At 33.6% G+C, this 20829-nt stretch overlaps 1 long non-coding RNA gene across 1 annotated transcript in view; it reads right to left on the bottom strand.

Moving 5' to 3' along the window:
• LOC149032545 (uncharacterized) overlaps nucleotides 1–20829 on the bottom strand; it is a 105364-nt gene that overhangs the window by 17189 nt on the left and 67346 nt on the right. The window contains exon 3 of the long non-coding RNA XR_016176618.1: nucleotides 15047–15096. This is a non-coding gene — a long non-coding RNA (uncharacterized LOC149032545). The remainder of the gene's footprint in view (nucleotides 1–15046; nucleotides 15097–20829) is intronic.

The following is a 20829-nucleotide window of genomic DNA, read 5'->3' as shown; positions in this document are numbered from 1 at the left end:
ACGATTTTCTTTCCCATGCAACAACAACCTAACGGTGTTTTATCTTTTTTTATTTTATTACTATTACGTTTTTACGAGAAATATAAATTTATTTTTATGGGGTAGGAGGTGGGGAAGAGATTTTAATGGTAAAACATTGCTAGACGTTCTACGATCGATTATTTTTTTTATCCCAATGTTTTCTAATTATCTTCATCAATGATAAATCATTTTTCGATGCAATAAATTCAAAGTATAGCTATATTTATATAAGTATATATAGATGTATAAAGTATAGGCACAAGATTTTAATAAAAGAAATACGAATTGAAATCGAATTAGAAATCGATTGAGAGATCGTCTCGAAGGCAGATGCGTATAAATATTTGCCCGTTGAACAGGACAATGGAGGAACGCAAATTGAATTTAAAGAAAAAAAAGCAAAAGAAAAAAAATAAAAGAAAGTAGGAAATAAAGAGAAATAGATAGATAGATGCAGCTGATCCTACTGTGTAAATAACGTGGATAGAAGCATACGGCCCTAAGTGATAGCCTAAGGTGATAGGAAATAGGAAGGGTGGGCTTGTTTGTGATGTCGAACAAAGACTCGATATCCCTTCACGATATCTTTTCGACAGGAGGTCCCTTTTCGAACTTTCCTTGCTTATTTGTTCACTATTGGTGAACCAGGGAACGTAACCACCCTGTTGTACCCTATGTTTCCCTATGCTCTCTTATAATGTTCAAAATAAGGGTAAGGGGGAGGGTGGGAGGTAGGTATGGTAGACTTTTGGATGCATGCAGGTGCGTTGCCTTTTTCAGTGGCGCTCAAATTATATGATGATTATTATTTTGATCGTGGGTGTATTTTATATAATCAATAACGTTCTCGATCGACGTTTCAGTAGGTAATCCCCATTAACTGCACAAATTGGTCAATTATAGTAAAAAGTCTCAAATGGGGATTGTAACTGATAGCATGAAAGAAAATTAATAATAAACTATTTCTTTTATTATATGTGTTATTTTATACATACAAAAATAGCTATTTTATTCATGCCATTTTTCTATACACTTCACATGTAAACGATTGATATACGTAAAATTCTAAAATCCCCAAATGGGAATGGCAGTGGCAGCTAATGGGGTAATCATGGATTTGATCAATCCTTATATCGGATAAAATCAAGCCCAAGTGGTTTACTCATACTTCTTAGACTATATTTTGGTCTTTCTTATGCAACCAAGACCCCCAACAACCCAAGAAGAATCTCTTCTCCATGGACTTGTAGGTTCGATAAGAAGGAAACCGCTACTACTACTACTACTACTACTACTACTACTGGTTTGACGACCCTCGAGAAATCCACTTCCTTCCATCAACCGAGAGAAAGAGACTTGGGTTTTCACGAGGTGGGACGTAAAAATGAATATTTTAAGAACGGCACGATGGGCGACAAGCCTTCGGGGCTTCCAAGCTTTTTTTCATCTTTTTCGTCCTAGCCCGTCCTCCTTTCTTTCTTTCTTTCTTTCTTTTTTACTCAATGACGACGATGAGCAAAAGGAGGAAAATGAAGAGAAGTAGGAAGAGGAAGAGGAAGAGGAGGAGGAGGAGGAGGTGGACGCGTTTACGCGCTTGTAATTGTTCCAAAACAAAAAGAAACGCAAAAAAAACCGACGCAGAGACACTGTCGTCGGTTCTGCCTGAGGCTAAAAAAAAACAAAATCCCCCATTTTTCCTTTACTATTTTTCATTCAACAGAATGAAAATCAGTTCTTTAGTTCTCATTCAAAAATCAATAGGAAAAGTTCGTTCACCTCCACGAGAGTTTATTAAACGAACGTTCAATTTTGTTTTTTTTTCTTTTTTTTTAAACCAACATTTTGTTATTCTGAGATTATGTTCGGTCTATGATTCTTTCTATCGTTAAAAATGATTTCGGTTAGACAGAACGGAGACAATGAATGTTACATCGTTAAAAGCAAAAAGGATAGAACAAGAAGAATAAGGGGAATCGTTGAAGATATTTATCCGTAGCCAATGCGAATTCGTCTGGAAATCCTCTGGTTCTCTGATATATTGGATGTTCTCTGTTTCTTTCTCTCTCTCTTTCTCTCTCTCTCTCTCTCTCTCTCTCTCTCTCTCTCTCTCTATCGATACGGTACAATGCTCAGGCCATTAAACTTAATCGACGGTAGCAAGTAACGATTGGTACGTAACTTTAATCGTCCTTGAGTCGTAATTTTATTCTTGAAACAAACCGAAAGAATATTTTTCAACCAATCCATCGAACGATTTTTATGAGCTTTCGAATTCTTCGACCAATTTATAGAACTATTCTTTTATCTTTATTCCAACTTTTCACATTTTTATATTATTTTTTAAAGAAAACAAAATAAAATAAAATAAAATAATGTATATTAATGTTTTAAACAAAACAAAACAAAACAAAACAAAACAAAACAAAACAAAACAAAACAAAACAAAACAAAACAAAATAAAATAAAATAAAATGTTACAATAAAATATAGATTTTCTTTGTTTTGTTTTTTCTTTTTTTTTTCTTGTTACTTCAAACTTCACTATTTTTTTTGTTCTTTTTCATTTATAAATACTGAGGGGGGAAAATACACGGGGAAAATACGTCGTAGGTGGATTTTGCATTAGGGTTCTAAATCTCTCGCAGGAAGAGGCGGAAACACGTCGTAGTCGAACAGACCGATATTTATGCAACGTTTCACAGCTTGCAGCTTGATGCATAGCACACAGACACACATACACACACATATACGTTCAATGGATTCGCGATACGAGTCGTAACGTTTATGCTCGCTGCACACAGTTTGTCGTTTCTTGCTGTCTGTCACCTGTCGAAGATACCAAGTGGACTCTCATCAATATATATATATATATATATATATACACGTATTTGGATTCTGTGTAGTTGCTTAATATCGTGAAAATAATTTTTGTTGTTCAATAATATTGATTATTCTCAATAATGATTTTTCGACTTATCCGAATAAAAAGCTCAAAAAGTTTGTAAAATAAAAACAAAATAAAACAAAGAGAGAGAGAGAGAGAGAGAGAGAGAGAGAGAGAGAGAAAATTATTCAAATACTTTACGTAAATAAACATATTTGATCGTTTACGATATTGTGACGTAAAATAAAATATAAATTTTATATATGATACTAGTGTCAATAATTTAAAAAGTCGATAAAAAAAATAAATAAAAAAAAATAGATGTAAACTTGTTTTATCGAGAGTTTTATGAAATTTTGGAATTGTCAAAAGTTGATGCGAATGTTAACAGTGCAAAGATACTTTTGTTGCCTCAGGATTGTTGACCAACCTATTGACCTACATTTCGTAAGCCGTTCATCCGCGGAATTTTTTATTTGCCAAAGTGGAAGGTTGGTAAGGTAATGCGCATGTCTCTTGCACCCGTTCAAGTAGCCGCATGCGTCAAATGTATTACTGCAGAAATTTAATGATTATGAACTTATAAACTCTCATCCACGACATAATAAATCACATTTTTCGACGAACGAACAATGGTCTCTTCTTTTGTGTAGGACATTTTATTGTTCCATGGAACATAGTTTTTTGTTTTACACCTTGTAGGTGGAATGGGGGTTCTCATGTAATCGCGTCAGTGAGAAATTTTCTTTTATTGGACCATGAAAAGTAAGAAGAAAATGAAAAAGGCCAATAGAAAATCCGTAGACCCAATTTGAAAAAGGGATTATAAGAATCGTAAAAAAACATCGTGCGCAAAACGTTTAAATACGTTTTTCGCGCACGGCGAAACTTAACGACGAACGAAGATATGAATTTTTATGGGGGTGGGGTGGGGTGGGTGGGGGGTTGAAGACTCGTTAGCACTGGAATAATATCGAACTAAAACCTAGGAAAATAAAAGAGAAAAAAAGAATAATGTGAATGCAGGCTTTTACAGATTGTGTTTATTAAGTGGATTCGATAATAATACTCGACACCCAACTACTACCCCCCCCCTCCTACGCCAATGGGACTATTAAAATGCTAATTTCCTTTTATCAACGAAACGTACCTTAAGAGATGTCCTTAGAATGTCCAGTCTATTCAAACGATCCTTTTACAAAGACCATTTTCTTGTTTTCTTTCTTTTATTTCCTTTTCTCTTTCTTTTTATCTTTCTCTTTCATTTTCAATCCGTATCGATCTCGTACGCGAATTTATTTCTCAAAAGAAATGAAATACTTGATAGGAAATTTATTCGATATTACCCTTGTAGAAATTTAAATGGAGATATTTAAAAAAACAAACGTTTTCATTCTCTTGCAAGAAGAAGAAGAAGAAGAAGAATTTTATATCCAAGCTTATCATAAAATCGATCGAATCGAAGAAATAATTGTATCCCGATGATGACTTCTATTCCAATTTTTTATTACACTTTTGCAAAATTTTGTCCGTATGGCTAAGACTTCTTCTAGCCTTCATAAAAATTTGATTGTATTTTTTTTTTTTTAGAAACACGGACACGTATCCTATCCAAAATTGAAAAGTAAAATTTTGAAAAAAAAAAATAAAAAAAAGAGTGAAGTTTTTCACGTGTAAATCTAAATTTGGGGTCTCTTGGTTGAAATACTACTCGAAAAAAAAAAAAAGAAAAAAAAAAAAGCAAAAAGCAGATAGTAAAGTTCCTTTGCCTGAAGCAAAGTAAGACGGATTGAATTTTCGATTAGCACGAGAGATGGTGGTTACGTTTATCTCTATCCTTCCTATACCTCCCCACCATCTTCTTCTTCTTCTTCTTCTTCTTCTTTACCTTTGCACGCTTCAAAGCACCTTTTTTCTATTCTCCCTCTATCGTTCCCACATATGTGTACAAAAAAAAACACACACACGTAAAAAAAAAAAAGATGTGTAAGATGAACACAACCCTATACGTACGAGAGTCTTCATCCAAGCCAGCAAGCAGCCGTGTTCTTTTCACGCGAAGAAGGAAACCATCATCACAGTAGTTCGTAGTGTTTGCCTCCTTTTCGCGGTTCATACGTGTATACGTTCTTGCGTTTGCTCTCATTTAGAATGACTCCGAGGCATATGGAAGAGAAGGGGGTGGGGAGTGGGAGTGGTGGTGGTAGAGGAGGACGAGGAGGAGGAGTACCGAAAGCGTAACTACTCGCGAGTTTCATTCATAGGCACACTCGCTTACTTGTTACCATCTATAAGAACAAAAATGTATAGACCATAGATGTAGTAGTAGTAAGTGTACTAGAAATAGTAGTTGATGGTACTAGTTCCATACTAGAAAGCAAAAATGAACGAGAACTCGGGGAAAGGGAAGAAAGGGGCAGTCTTCTGAAACGTTGAAATGGAAAAACGAAGAGAAAAGAAATAAAGAAGGATAGATAAAAGAGAGAGAGAGAGAGAGGGAGAGAGAAAAATTGCAAAGTAGAGGTAGCGATTGTTACTAACACCTGGTGCCGGTTAATTAAGTAAAAGCGTCGTGATGGGAACGAACCAGTCTCACGTTTGGTGTGAATAAATAATGCACTCGATTTCCATTCAACTCGTTCTCCATTTCCATTTTTTCCTCTCTCCCTTTTTTTGTATTTCGTTTTTTCATCTTTTTCACGCATTTTTGTGTTTGCTCACTGAGAGATAGAGAGATGTATTTCGATTGCACATGGATTTTTTTGTTATTTATTCAATCCATCGCGATGATACTGATCCAGATTGTATATTTCAATTATTATTACTTTTTCTATCATAATCCGATTAATTTCGCAATACGCTTATACATATAGTATCGTATTCAGTTAGATTTATCTATTATTAATACTAGATTTTACGGATATTTTGTATATTAATTTTTCAATGACTTATAAATATTTTTTGAACGAAGGCTTGAGTAGAGAGGAGGAATTAATATTTACGTATATTTTATTAGGCATATATCATTATTATAAAATAATATTTAAGTTGTATATATAATATATTAGGATGCTCGCGGTCATGCATTGCTGTGGCTTTGTTATGGAATGTTAATTTAATATAATTGTAAATTATTTAGTAAATTATAACAACACACCAAATAATACCACAATTACAATGTAATACATGAAATAATAATACACGAAAAAATATAAAAAGTTAGAGTAGTTTTGTCATATGTAAATCTGAAAAAAAAAAAACATGACACGAATATATCAAAATAATTGAATTGTAATACAGTGTCATCTTTCGAAAATTGTAAATTTTAAATGAGTCAAATTGGCTCAATTCGTAAATCTAGTATTAATATTTGTTTTTTTTTATCGTTAAGTTGAAATTAAATTGTATTTATCTTCTTTTACGGTCTATCAAATATTTCGTATATACATCGCGTATTATATTTGATATCAATACAAATTAATGGAAAATAATTCCAACGGACGTAAATCAACGAATGAAAATTTGCGTCGAGCTCGAGATTATGGAAATGGCCGATGATTTATAGGAAGAGAAAGAGGAAGAGGAGAAGGGAAGAGGGAGGAGAATGCAAAAATCTCGTTAGAAGATTCGTTTAACGATTCTATAACATAAGGGAAGATACTCGAAGAAGAATGCGGAAATATTTCGTAAGATTATCGGAAAGAGTAGCATAAATTGTGCTTGGCTAACGTGCGAGAATAATGTTAAGGATAAATACAAGAAGAGAGAGAGAGAGAGAGAGAGAGAGAGAGAGAGATAAAAATAATCCGAGATTTATAAAAGTCAATATTTTTTACGTTCGATATCATCCATCCGTTACGGAAAGTATAAATGTAAAAATGTGAAAAAATTGTTCGCTAGTAGAATTTATTTTTGACTTTCTTTCATAGAAAATCTGTCCATCTGAAATGCTGATAATATCGGGAATACGTTGAAGCGTTATTTTTAGCATACACTTTGACGTGCAGTCAGGTGTAGGAGGATAAAACCGATAATAAATAATATCCACAATATCACCTAAATGCGATTAACTTTTCGTAGAAATAATTTTCATTGAAAATTGCGTATATGAAAAATTTGGAGTACTTTATATTCCTATTGTTCAAATTAAAATAATAATAATAATAATAATAATAATAATGTTGAGTATTGTTGAATTTTAGTAGAATACGCGCGTTTACTTCTATATCATTTTAAATGCAAATTTTATTGATGGACACAAGCCCGAGGGGTTGAAATAAAAGGTAGATAAACCAAAAAAAAATAAAATACTAGTCTAGTCTGGTTTGCGTGTTTGAAAAGAGGTTGTTTTCGTCCATCCCTTATATTTTAGCTTCATTTCCCTTTTTCTTTCTCTTATTCTTTCGTAGATTGTAACAACATTGGGTTAACTTAACGAGCAGTAGCAACACTCAGAGTGCCATCAAGCCCTTCCTTTTTCCCTTCTTCTTCTTATTCTACTTCTTCTTCTTCTGGTCGGTTTGTAATCGAAAGCCGATACTTTGGCAAGTTCTTCCTTCCAGTGTGTTATTACGCGTAGGCGATATTCGTAGAAAGTACGTTAAGTTCTCGAGAGGTCAGGCTAGTTTTCTGTTGGTGAGTTCAGTCAGGATGTGTAAAAGAGGGTGCTCTGCGCACTACTTCCAAAGAGTACAAGGGGGAAAAATGAGAATGTAGTAGTAGAGAGAGAGAGGGTTGCAGACTGACGTTGTTAAAACCACCTGCTCGCTTTTAATGCATCTGCAAAACCAACCAAAGAACCGACGTCGAACCGACCAAAGAACCGACGTCACCGAATATCGAAATTCGATACTTTCAGAAGTAGAGGTGGTATGAAGATAGTAATGTTTTTCCTAGAATTAAATGATTTTTTCCCTTTTTTTATTTTTATTTTTTAAGAACCCATACAATTTTATATTTATCCTATTTCATGTTCCTTCCGCAGAAGGATAAATAGAAGGAAAGAAAGAGAAGAAAAGGGAAAAGAAAATAAAGGATCTTTTCTTGTTATCGTACGTACGCACGCATACATTCGATCAATCGATTTGCATATCGCTTTGGCGACAAATCCTAGCGATTACGTTGAAAACGTAACCGTAGAAAAGTTTCCTATAAGCCGAGAAGATTCATTTCAATGCTATTTAAAAAAAAAAGAAAAGAAAAGAAACGAAACTTTGTCTCTTCCCCTGTTCAACGAGAATCACCATAATTTAACCGATTTATATTTCTCCGGGGACCCATGGAAAAAGGAAACATTTTGATTATTTTTTGTTTGTTTTTTTTTTTTTTTTTTTTTTTTTTCGAGATGATAGTCTCTCGTTTGGAGAATATCCACGATGATTTAAATTCGTTTTCCTTTCGAGCCAAAATCTGTTATATTTAGAAATCTATCTTAACTATAAAATGTCGGTAGGTACTCTTGTAAATTCATCTTTTTTGCGATTAATTTGCATTTTCGTTAGAATTTCTAGTGTAATAAGTAAACTGCCGTTTGGTTTAAAGATAATCTTTTGGGAGGATACTGTGCCAAGTCGAATTGGCACTTTTTCTTATTTCTACGCATTCGAACGTGAAGAATTAGAAAACGTATTAGATTCGATACACCTTTGGGTTAGACAAAATTTCTTAAATAATCTTAACCCAATTATTTCTTATAATCGTTCATTATCAAATCGTTCCAATCATTCAACACAATTAATTTTCTAAACAATTTAAAATCAAATAATATTTCCATCGTAAATTGTGATTGTTCAAATAAAAGTAATTATTTCTAAATGTGTAGTGTAGTGTAAAAAAAAAAATAATCGGGTTTAATGATAAACGAAACAAAATTGGAAAAATTATAGTAGTTTTCATTACGACCCGGATACGGTTGGTCTAACCAATCGGTCGTTCCAACTGCAGCTGCCGACACTGCGACGAATGCGGAATTCGCATATCGTTTGGCAACTACTACGAAAAGAGAACCGAGAGAGAGAGAGAGAGAGAGAAAGAGTTTCCTCTCTTTTCCTCTTATTTTCCACCTCCGCGAAAATCAATTTTTCCTTCAGTAGGCGTCCCACCTTTCTCGTCTTCTTTTTTCCCCAAATATGTTGCACATTTTTTTTTCCTTTAAATCTAAATTTATCTTTTTAATTTATATATTAACATCATTAAAAAAATTGTTCTTTTATTATATTTTTATTATTATAATAAATAAAGTATAATTATACGAGAGAGAGGAGAGAGAGGAGAGAGAGAGAGAGAGAGAGAGAGAGAGAAACTTTTTAATAAAAACACGAATAAAAATTGAAAGTATTTCAAGCTTAATTATGACGATAGGATAAATAAATAGTATGCAGTGTATTAAAGCCAGTGAAGGAAAAGTTTTCTCCTAAGCGAGGGTATCGGAAGCTCGTCAATATCGGTTTATCGCTTTTAATTTCATTTCCTAACTAGGCTAAACTTCTATCGCAGGTGTAAACTAATAACGAGTTAAGAGAACCACTACTACTATTATTATTATTACTCGATGGATAAAAGCTGTGAAGTTAAAAAATGATGAGCTGTAACGATCAAAATCATAATCAAAGTCAAAATCAAAATCAACAGCATCCAAATCAAAGTCAAAATCAAAATGTACGTAATAATTTATGTACATTTATTATAAAAATATTTTTTAAAATCTCCGTAATGTTACAAAATTTTGCGTAAGGACCATTTGCGTTCATAAAATGTACATTTACAAATTGAAAATAAATAAATAAATAAATATTTTTGTAAAAAGTATATTGTTGCTTTCATTCATATGAATGTTAATTTTAATATAAAAATAATTTTGTTTTTAAACGAAAAAAAAATTAGAGTTTGAATAATTTAAAATCAAAATAAAAAATCATCGGAGATATAAACGTTTGTGGTGTTATTTTAGTTGGAAAATTTTGATTGTCTTTTTAAAAATCGTTATGAGAACCACTGCGATTCAATGTATCAGTGCACGCACAGGACCTACGATATGGTAAGGACATTCTATCGTAGAATTACTCTCATGGGAGCCGTCAGCCAGATGATGGGAATCTTCGTATTTTTCTTCTATCTCTTCAAACTCGTATTTGTGTGTATGTGTGTGCATGCGGATAATTTGTTAGGTTTCCTTACTATTGCCGATATTTACGATATTTTCCATAATTTAATGAATATTATTCTAAAATCGTTAACGATTATTCCTTTTTTTTTGTTTGTTTAAAATAACAGATTACTGTTCTTGAAAGAAACGTTGAAAAAGAAAAAAAATATAAAAATTTGAGACGTTGGTAATTGGTATAGTGAGGAAGAATGGTCAAAGCACGACATTAACTCGTCGATCTTCATTCCCTTTCACGAATGTCGTTGAGTGTTGTTAGAATTGAGAAGAGAGACGATAACGATGAGCTTCTAGAGAAACTAGAAAGTCAACCTAGGAAAATCGAGAAAACGAGCTTTCCGTGTTATACGACGACTATACACGCACGTATGCACACATACGTTTGACAGAAATCGGCAAAGAGATATAGAGAATGGTTTTCCTTTGAGTTAAACCTTTTAAACAGGACCCCACACATTGCTTTGCTATGCCCCTTTGGTTAAAATCTATTTAAACCTCCTAGTCATATATAATTCATCTTTTACGAAAGACCTTTCTCAAATGTTTCTTATTACGATTCTAATATCTCTCTCTCAAAATTATTATCTTATTTATTATATATTAATATATATTTTGTTTTTAAATGTTCTTTTACAAATTTATTTATTATTATTTATCTTTTACGAAAGACTATTCTCAATTGTTTCTTATTACGATTCTAATATCTCTTTCAAAATTATTCCTATATATTCTATATATATATATTTCGTTTTAAATTTCCAAGATTTTATTAATTTTTTTTATTACTTCTCGTACTTCTTTCTGATATAAAGTTGAAGAAAAAAAAATATATATATATATATATATACTCCAAGTTGAGTGGAAAAAAAAGAGAGAATAAAGTTATAGAAAAATGTAAGGAAAGGTTCGCAAAGGTAGTTTATTGGTTCGTTGAAAGCTTCAATTTTCTTCCCTTTCACACCTGGCACATCCTGCGGGTTTGCGATCGAGTTCTAGCCAGTGACCTACTTCTAAAACGATTTTCACCGGATAGAACGAATTTAGTAGGCGCGATCGTAGCAAACGATTTTCGCGATTTCTATGAACCACAGCCAAAAATAGTCGGAAGTATATAATAATTGGGTCATTTGTCCGGATATGTTTGTCGAACTAAACACGTACGCTCAATTCTATAGAAACATTTTTTTTTCCAAGAAGTGGAAAATTTTCCATAGTGGGTGATGACTTTTACTTCCGTTTATTTATTCGTCGTCTTTTAAAGGAACTTTAACAATGTGTCCACTTGTTTTTAGAAAATAGAGTAACTTGTTGCGAGATAAGAGTCGACAAAGAGAGAAAGAAAAAGATTGTTTAAAAAATTGTTAAAAAAAAAAAAAAAAAAAAAAAAACAGTAAGAAAGAAAAATAGCTAATTTCGTTCTTGAAGTTTAAGATTTAGTTGAGAACAAGATACACACACATATACGAACAGAGTACATCTCATGTTTAAAGCGTGTTGTACGATCCGTTTCGCTACATAAATCTAACATGTGCCGTAGTCAAAGACTGTCTAAAGAAAAATCTTTCCTTCTCATTCTCTCATGCAAATTATATCTTAAGTTTAGTTATAAAATATTACTTAGCTTTTCTCATACATAACGAAGAATAATATCAAGAAATAATTCTTAATTAATTAATAATGATAAAATTTGTATAACTTTGTACATCATTAATATAAATGCAATTTATTTTCGCGCAATAACAGAGAATTATAATTATACGCAACGATATTAACAAAGTTGGATTGTTCATTTCACCAACTAGCAATTTCATCGGGATTTTCATTTCTCGACAAAACGTTGAGGGTATTTAATTCGATTAACGTTTGAATAATAATAATAAAAATAAAAAAAAAAACAAATCATACACGTTTCGGAATTAACGAAATGAAATTTTCCTCGATTATTCGGTAGAATTCGTTATTCTAGTTTATGGATTGAAAAATTGCGGAGAAAAAATATAAAATAGAAAAAAAAAATAAATTACTTTTGAAATTGGGGTCGTAAAGAAAAGGATAGAGAGAGAGAGAGAGAGAGAGAGAGAGAGAGCTACTCACGGTACTTGAATGAGTTCTTTGTAATGTGTGTGTGTGTATGTGTTGTGTATCTTCCAGGAGAGAGAAAAGCGTGGGTGTACAAGTTGGTAGGAAATAAAGCAACGTGAAAACAAACAAAAAGGTAAGTAGTTACACCGAGAGGAAGAAACGAGGAAGAAAAGCAACGACGCGTGCCACGCGTCGTGTGCGTTCGTCGCGTGTCCTCTGTTTCATCATAAGAGAAAGAAAGAGAGAGACTTCTTCTTCTCTCGAGCGTGCAGTCGAGTAACAAACTAAATAGTGCGATAGAAAAAGGGATCAACAAAAGTACCAAGAGACATCGTGCGTCTTGGGGAAAGAAGAAGATGAATGAAGAGAGACCAGAGAACAGTATCTCGTACTAATTGCAATTATCTTCCAATTGCAACACACAATTTGTATTAAATGAAAATAATTTAAATAAAGAAATATATAGAAATAAATTATGAACAAATTATTCGAGTATATTTAAAAGAATGAAATGTAATAGAAAGGAAGCGATAAAATAGGATGACGATGGAATGTTTAATTTTATTTCTCGAAATGAAAACGAGAGAAAGAGAGAAAGAGAGAGAGAGATGGAAAATAAATAATACGAATTATGAAAATGATTATCCAAGAGAATACCAGAGATGAGAAAAGAAGGAAAGAGAAAAAGAAAGAAAGAAAGAAATGGAATGAAAATATTTGATAATAATAATTATTGATGAATGAAATATTAAAGAAAGAGAGAAAGAAAGAGAGAGAGATGAATAAATAATAAAAAGAATGCACTTCCTTGTGGAGAGAAGTGCAACGAATGCAGTAGGTAGCATCAAAGTGACCGTCCCCGTGCCGGCATCGCATTGGCTGGTCGTTTCTCAGAATGCTTTACGGGCAGGCATAAGAAGAGAGAACCGGCCACTTCATCTGCTGGATTTAGAATGAATTATCGAGGTATTAACGTAACGTAGCACGCGTGGATAATGTGTTTCCCGAGGATATACGAGATATCGTAGTCCAGCTTTTCTCTTTCTCGTTCAGTGCAAGCAAGGGACCTTTTTCTTTGGTTTGGTAGTCATTAAGATTTCTGCGGGTAAGATCGCGGTCAAAGAAATCGTTGCTTGACAACGACATTCTCTCTCTCTCTCTCTCTTGAATGTGCACGAGAGAGAGAGAGAGAGATTGAAATAAAGGTAGTTTCTCACTCAGCGTGTCTTCTCTTCCGACCTCTCAAGTCTCATCGGCACGTTCTAGCTTTTCAAGCAAAAAGCGTCTTTAGTAGGGATCCGGTTCCTAATTTGTGAGAGAACCCTGGTTTGATGAAAACTCGAGACAAAATTACGAGGACCTAGACTTAAAGAGAAAGAGAGAGAAAGAAAGAGAGAGAGAAGATAGGCTTTTCCTATCGAAATGTCATGCTAAACGGAGTAGTTATAATTAGGATGGTAGATCCTAGTTTTAGTCTTTGGTTACGTATAATGTATCGTATAAATTAATCGTATCTTATTTCTAGAGAGATACGTCTGACCAGTATTGCTCGGTTACTACTTAACTATATCGTATAACCAATTATTTTAACCTCTTAGACATTACGCATGCGCCATTATAGTGACTTTCGCGAATGACATCTTTTAAAATATATCATACCTCTAATTGTATTATTAATTATTAAAGTAAATTGTTAAAGTTAAAGAATTTTAAAAATTAACAAATTAAAAAATCATCTTTTTTTTTTCAAGCGGTCACACTAGTGGTGCCCCCCTCCACCTTAACCAAATAACTTGTATTCTTATTTGTAAATGAAATTTTTATCGGAGAAACAAAAAGAAATAGTATACTAGTTTAGCAAAGGCTTGAAATTGATAAATTCTTATGTCAAAAAAAGAAAAAAGAAGAAAAAAAGGTAGAGAAAGATGGATGCGCTGATAGTCAGGTGAAAATCACGTGGAAGGTGGTAAAAGACAAAGTGGGAAGACTAACCTAAGACAAAGACAAAGACTTGGGTGGAAAGATTTATCGGCACGATCGTGAAATCCAGAACGTTGTCCGCCGTGAGATAAGAATGGGACGGGGATGGGGACGAGGTGGAGGAGGACGAGAAGAGGGAGGGGAAGATGGGACTCTCGAGTTTAGACTTTGGCTTAAAAGAAAAGTGCAAGCTCGATGTCGCGTCTCGATTCACGAAGGCTCGACTATCATAAATCGATTATACGCTCTTTGCCTTTCATCCATCCCACGCCTCTTCTTCTTCTTCCTCTTCTTCTTCATCCTCCTTCTCTTTCATTCTTTTTTTTTTTTCTTTTTTTTTTTTTGTGTGCGCGAGCTTAAGGCGAAGAAGATGTGTGTTTGCTCGAGAAAAATACGTCGACGAGAGCCCGTCGTCGTCTACTCGACGCCTTTTTTCTTCTTTCTTTCTTTCTTTCTTTCTTTCTTACATTTTTTTTCTCCCTCTTCTTCCTCCTCCCTTCGTCTCTTTGTTACTCCGATACACGCGTAAAAAAAACTCAGACGATAAGAAAACAATGTCGTCTCGAAAGCTTTCCTCCAGGGGCACACAAAACACGTATCGATAATAATATGTGATATACTTTTAAACGTTAGAAGAGAGATATCATAGGCAACTATTTTTTGGAAAAAAAAAAACAAATTTTTTTTTTTTAAAAGAAAGAAAAGTTATTCAACTGGGAATAACACCCACGCGTGCTTCCTTTCCTTAATTCAATTAACCCATTCGAGACCCCACTAGCATATCATGTATGTGTTAGAAAAAAGTCGTGGTCTCGAATGGGTTAAAACAACTTGCCAAATATCTTACGAGACAAATTGTGCAGTAATATCTGGGAGTTAAATAAAAAGAAAAGAAAAAACGTATTTTGTTTACTAACCGAAACGATTGTTGTTGCGTTGTCCGTTCTTCTAATCGTGCCTGTGACAGCTGTAACAAAGAAGAAGAACAAAACAATTATAAAAACATATTTATTAAATAAAAAAATGAATGACAAGCATAAAAGGGTGTAAGATTACAAAAATACAATTTAGTTGGATCGATAAAAGGTTAGAGAATGGGGAAAGGTGACGAAAAGGTATGAGAACCTCTGTAAGATGAACAGCGGAGAAACGTAACTTTAAGCACGGTAGTTCCCTTGGGTGCTCGAGATTTGTGTCGACTAATCTGCGTGAAGAGAACGCGTAATGGCATAGCTTTAGCCGCAAAGCCTAACCTCTAAGCTTAGGCTTCTCGTCGTTCGCAGCAGCAGCAGCAGCAGCAGTAGCAGACCCCCCCCCCCCTTTTTTGACAACAACACGTCAAAACACTTCGTTCATTCTCGAGGGAGGATATGACAGTCGTATACAAGGAAAAATATACCTTTCCTCCCACCCCCTCATCCGAACCCTTCTACCAAAACCACTACCTTCAATACCTTTGACTATCCTAACTTAACTATTTGAATTTTCGTATATATGTACTTATCTTCGTGGTAAAACTACTGTAACTTATTTATTATATCAGTCACTATATTAGAAAGTTAACGTTCTCTCTTTATGTGCGTGACGGAATTTCATTTTAATAATATGAGTATGATGTATGATTATATATATGCATATCTGCATAACGTTTAATTAACTTTTACCTTTTACATTATCTTTCAATTCATCTTTTCCTCTCATTCTCAGTTTTTTTATTATTCATTAAATAAACGGAGTGTGAACTTTGAAAGATGACGCTTAGAAAACGTTTTTACTTCACGTGTATATTCTATTTTTAGTTTAGCCAATTGTTAAGAACAAGTCGAGTTTAAAACTGATAACAAAATAAAATAAGTGTAAGAGAGAGTGAGAGAGAGAGAGAGAGAGAGAGAGAGAGTTTAATGAACAAGATAACAAAGTAGTTTTACTCGTCGACGATCCGGCAAAGCGGAATACGAATCTCAAATTTTCCAACCGACGAAGCGCAGCCAAGTTGAACAGAGCTGATGGAGAGGGCGTGGGTGGGGGGTGTTGGGTGGCGATGAAGGGTGGTTGTACGAGAGGACAATGACGACCAGGACGAAGAGGATGAAGAGAACTAAAAGGACGACGACGACGACGACGACGACGACGACGACGTCCATTCTCGAGGGAGAAAAGCGTCGTCTAAGTTACTCGCGTCGATGCTCTTCCTGCTTACATAAAATTATTACACCCAACCGCACCAAGAAGTATCTTCTAACCCACGTTTTTAAGGGGGTTGATGATAGAGGTTGTTCGGAGCACATCTCCGAGAAGAAAAGAAAAGAAAAGAAAAGAGAAGAAAAGAAAAAAAAAAAGAACTAAATAAAATTAAAATACTATTTTCCTATTCAAAGTAATCTCTTCCTTAGAAAGTTTCAACATTATTTTTGCATTATTCATCGTCTGGATTGTTGAATTTTTTATGAAAAAAAAAAAAAAAAAAAAAAAAAAAAAAAAACTAATTTTTTATAACGAGTAAAATAATGAAATTACATAGTCAAGAATTTTTGTGCTATCACTTGAGTTGTCTCTCTATCTCTCTCTTTTATTGGGATTAATTTTGTATTCAAGAATTATATGTTAAAATTGTTAAATTGTACATTGACACCATTTTTATTCAAAGTTACAATGTTAACGATGAAATGTAATTCAATTTCTGTAAAAGTTTATCGATGTATCGAAGATCTATATGTAGCTTTATCGATTTTACCATTGTCCACACCAGCATGACAAATACTATATATATATAATATATATTTATATATATATAGATAGAATACGTATGTACACATAGCTTGAGTACAATGTCTCTGCGCTCTTCCATTGGCCATTGTATCGATCCTTCTTGTTAGCCAACAACCGCTGCTAATTTCTCCTCGACTCTCTCTCTCTCTCTCTCTCTCTCTCTCTCTCTCTTGTTAACTTCGATGTCGGAGTTCGTTAAGCGTTATCGACGATATCCTCAATTTCACGATAAATCTCACGTAGACCGCATTGATATTAGATAATAGAACACGTGACGCTTTCTCAAAGAATTAATTAATTAATACGACCTTTATTTCAATATTTAATATTTCTTTATTTACGGGAAAAATCATTTAATACGAAAATTTTACAAAAGAGATTGAGTAAAATGACAAATAATAATAATAATAATAATAATAATAATAATAATAATAATAATAATAATATTAATAAAAAAGAAAATAATAAATAAAGATTTTTATAGAAAATTAAAAGAAATTATCGGCATACTTTAAAGTAGATGCAAATGATAAGCAATTATTCAAATGTACATATCAATGTTATTATTTAAAGTAAAATAACAAAAAAAATAAAAGATAAAGAATATCTGACCAATGGTAAAAAAAAATTCGGTCATGTTAATTGCAAGAAATTTTATTTTTATTGTCGGTGCATATTTATATGATACTTCGTACGCGTTTTACACTTTGACCTCTTTCCTTTTTCTTTCTTCTTTTTCTTTCTTCTTTTTCCTTGTGATCATCGCAAGCCACGATTGTTCTTCCGACAAAAGATCGCATTGTTTACAGATTAGTAACCTTCGTCGCGTCGACGACACATCTTTTTTTTTCTTTTTTTTTTTTCTTGCGGATTCAGCTGTACGCGTCTTTTTCTCGGTGCATCGACCGAGCAAAAGAGAAAGAATGAAAGAAAGAAATAAAGAAAGAAAAAGAAAGAGAGATAGAGTTTCCGAGGAATAACGAGCATTAAAAAGTGCTGCGTCGTGAATGTTTATCTCGAGATAAGCGACTCGTACGCAGGAAGTTTCGTGAATTTCTATTACGAACGGACCATTAATGGTCGAGAATCCGTTTGTTTTAACCAAAAAATCGCGAGAATGTATTATTACACTTTAGGGTGAATCAAAAGTTCGTGCTTTTATCTCGTATCGTTTCAAATAGTGCAATGTTTTTTTGATAGTCAATAAAAAATTACTTAGTATGCAAGTGAAATATTTAAAAATGCACGTGAACCTTAGGTTAACCCTTATATTTTATATAAGTTCGGAACAATTACCATCGTTTGATTGTAAATCTTGAATTTTATTATTCTACTTATAATTGTATCCATAATTATGAAAGTGTTCTAACCTAAGTTAAAATTAAAAAAAAAAAGGATTTTATCAATTATTTCACACAACATTATTTTATTATTATTTCAACATTATATGGAATTCATTTAGTGTTCAAATGTAATTTTAAATCTCTCGAAACAAGTGTTATGAGATAACACAATTAGATCACTTTCAATATTTATGGGTACCATTGACCGACAAAAAAAACATTATTCTACCCACCATCCCTTTGAAATAACACAAATCAGATACATACAAATATATGAATGAAATTTAGGCGAGAAGGAGATACTAGACGAGACACCTTGTATGCGAAGTACATAGACACGTTAGAACGTAAATTAAATTGCTTGTCTCTCGACCTTCGTCGTCTTTTTTCTTTCCAGCATGACACGACGACGACGACGACGACGACACTACGAAGAAGTTACACGTAGCCAAAACATGGTGTGTGCGCCCGCGCGCGAGCACGCGTGCACTTCTTCATCGTCCTGCTGCCGACGAGTCGACGACGAATACGACGTTTTACGAGTGCAAATAAATGCACACGCACGATACACCATACGAAGGAGAAGAAGGAGGAGGTGGAGGTGGAGCTTTAGCTCTATAAGCCACGCTTGAATTAAATTATTTTCAGAGAACCGATGCTTAACACACTCGCCACGTCGTTCGGATGGTAATAAACTTGAAGTATGAATCGACCTCGAATATTCACCACGACTATAATATTCATTTAACAACGGACATTCAAACCCCAAAACGAGAATCATTTTTTCCTTGAAATCGATAATGTGTGCGAGACCGGAATAAACGGTGGGTTTTTTTTTTTTTTTTTTTTTTGGTTATACTTTCTTATGTTATATAATCAAAGAGATAATAATATACACTGTCTACGATTGAAAATGATATAGTATGTTTTTGGTAAAATTCGAAATTCGGCATTCTACAGAATGTACAGACAAATTATGTAAATTTATATTTCACACATTTTCTAGGAATTTCATAGAATGCCAAATGAAAAACTGCCAAAGTATGAAATACATCTCTGATGCGTTTCGAATATCACGTATTTTATTATTTTTTTAAGAATAATATTCGTAATTTTATTTTTTATACTCGATTGACTCGTTAATAATAAATTCCATTGATGGATAATAATGTATGAGAATATTTACAATATATAATAAAACGTGTTAATTTAATTAACGATTTAATTCTATTCAACATTAATCTACATTGGGAAAGAATAACACATATGCTTTCCATTTATACGAGATACAATAAAATTCGGAGTAACATGGAAGAATAAAGGAAAAGCTCGATTATATTGGGTAGAATTGTTTGACCGAAGGTACATCAATTTTGTGGTTGTATTAACGTGCTGATACGCGAAGTATCTACTATGTTCATGTGGTGATTACACACACGTCCCATTTAAATATACATATATACATATATGTAACCACATATAACATAGGGACATGCGTGTAAAGGGTAGTAGCATGGTCGTCTTTGTCGTCGTTTCAATGCGTTTACGTATACGAGCATCGTGGGGATAATATGCGCATGCTCTTAACGAGAACAGTGGCAACGCGTGCGTGGGTTCCACCCTTCGATTGCTATACCATAAAGGAGGGTGCGACCAGTTCACCCCACTGTATTAACCTACCGAGGTGAAAAGGGTGAAACGGTGGAACGGATACCTCGTGTGAGCAAGTAGGCCAATACCTCTCTCTCTCTCTCTCTCTCTTCTTCTTTTATTTACTTATCTTTTCTTTATCGTGAAGAAAAAACGTTGGAAAATTCGATAAAAAGTATAATAATTCATTTGACTAGCCGTTGTATGTGTTTTTAAATAAGAGATCAAGATCTGATGTGGGTTAGCGTTGAATGCAACGAGGGTCACTGATATAAAACCGAGATCCGTACCACCATCACCAAGAAACCAATGAGCAAAAAACGATTCGCGAAGGAAACACGTGTTTCGCATGTAACAGAAGGACTCAAATGTTTTTGCTTCTGCGTCGTACGAGATTTGGGGGTGTGCCATAAAAACTTGCGCACGTTGCTTTTTTCTTCGTCTCCCTTTTCTTCCATAATCAGATTTCTCTTTCTTCGAGCAAACTATTGTGTATATGGACGATAATTGAGACGATTACGTTGCGATAATGGAACAAATTATGTATCAATTAATTTGATTTATAATTTATACTTTTTTTGTTCGTTTGTTTTTAGGTTCGGATTAACACGAGTTCTCTTGGGAGTATAAATTTTCATAATAAAACTCCATTTACTTCGCAAGTATACCATTTCCTAAAAAATGATGAACGTTCATGAGTGTTCAACCAAAACAAAAAAGAATAATCTAAAAATCAAAAAAGGAAGATAGTATAATATGCGTTGCATAGTTTACCGACTAATAATGTCAGTCAGCACGGTAGGCATCCATTAAAAAGTTATTACTTTCTACCTGACTGCTAACTTTTCATAAATCATAGCATCTCATCAAATTCTCTGAACGGGCATAGGTAATGAGAATGCAAATGAGTATAGTAACTTCTCTTCTTTCTCTCTCTT

This window comes from Polistes dominula, unplaced genomic scaffold (genome assembly GCF_049000335.1).
Source record: "Polistes dominula isolate Pdom_NZ unplaced genomic scaffold, Pdom_raw_medaka contig_23, whole genome shotgun sequence".
Taxonomy (NCBI): domain Eukaryota; kingdom Metazoa; phylum Arthropoda; class Insecta; order Hymenoptera; family Vespidae; genus Polistes; species Polistes dominula.
This window is presented reverse-complemented; position numbering and strand designations above follow the sequence as displayed.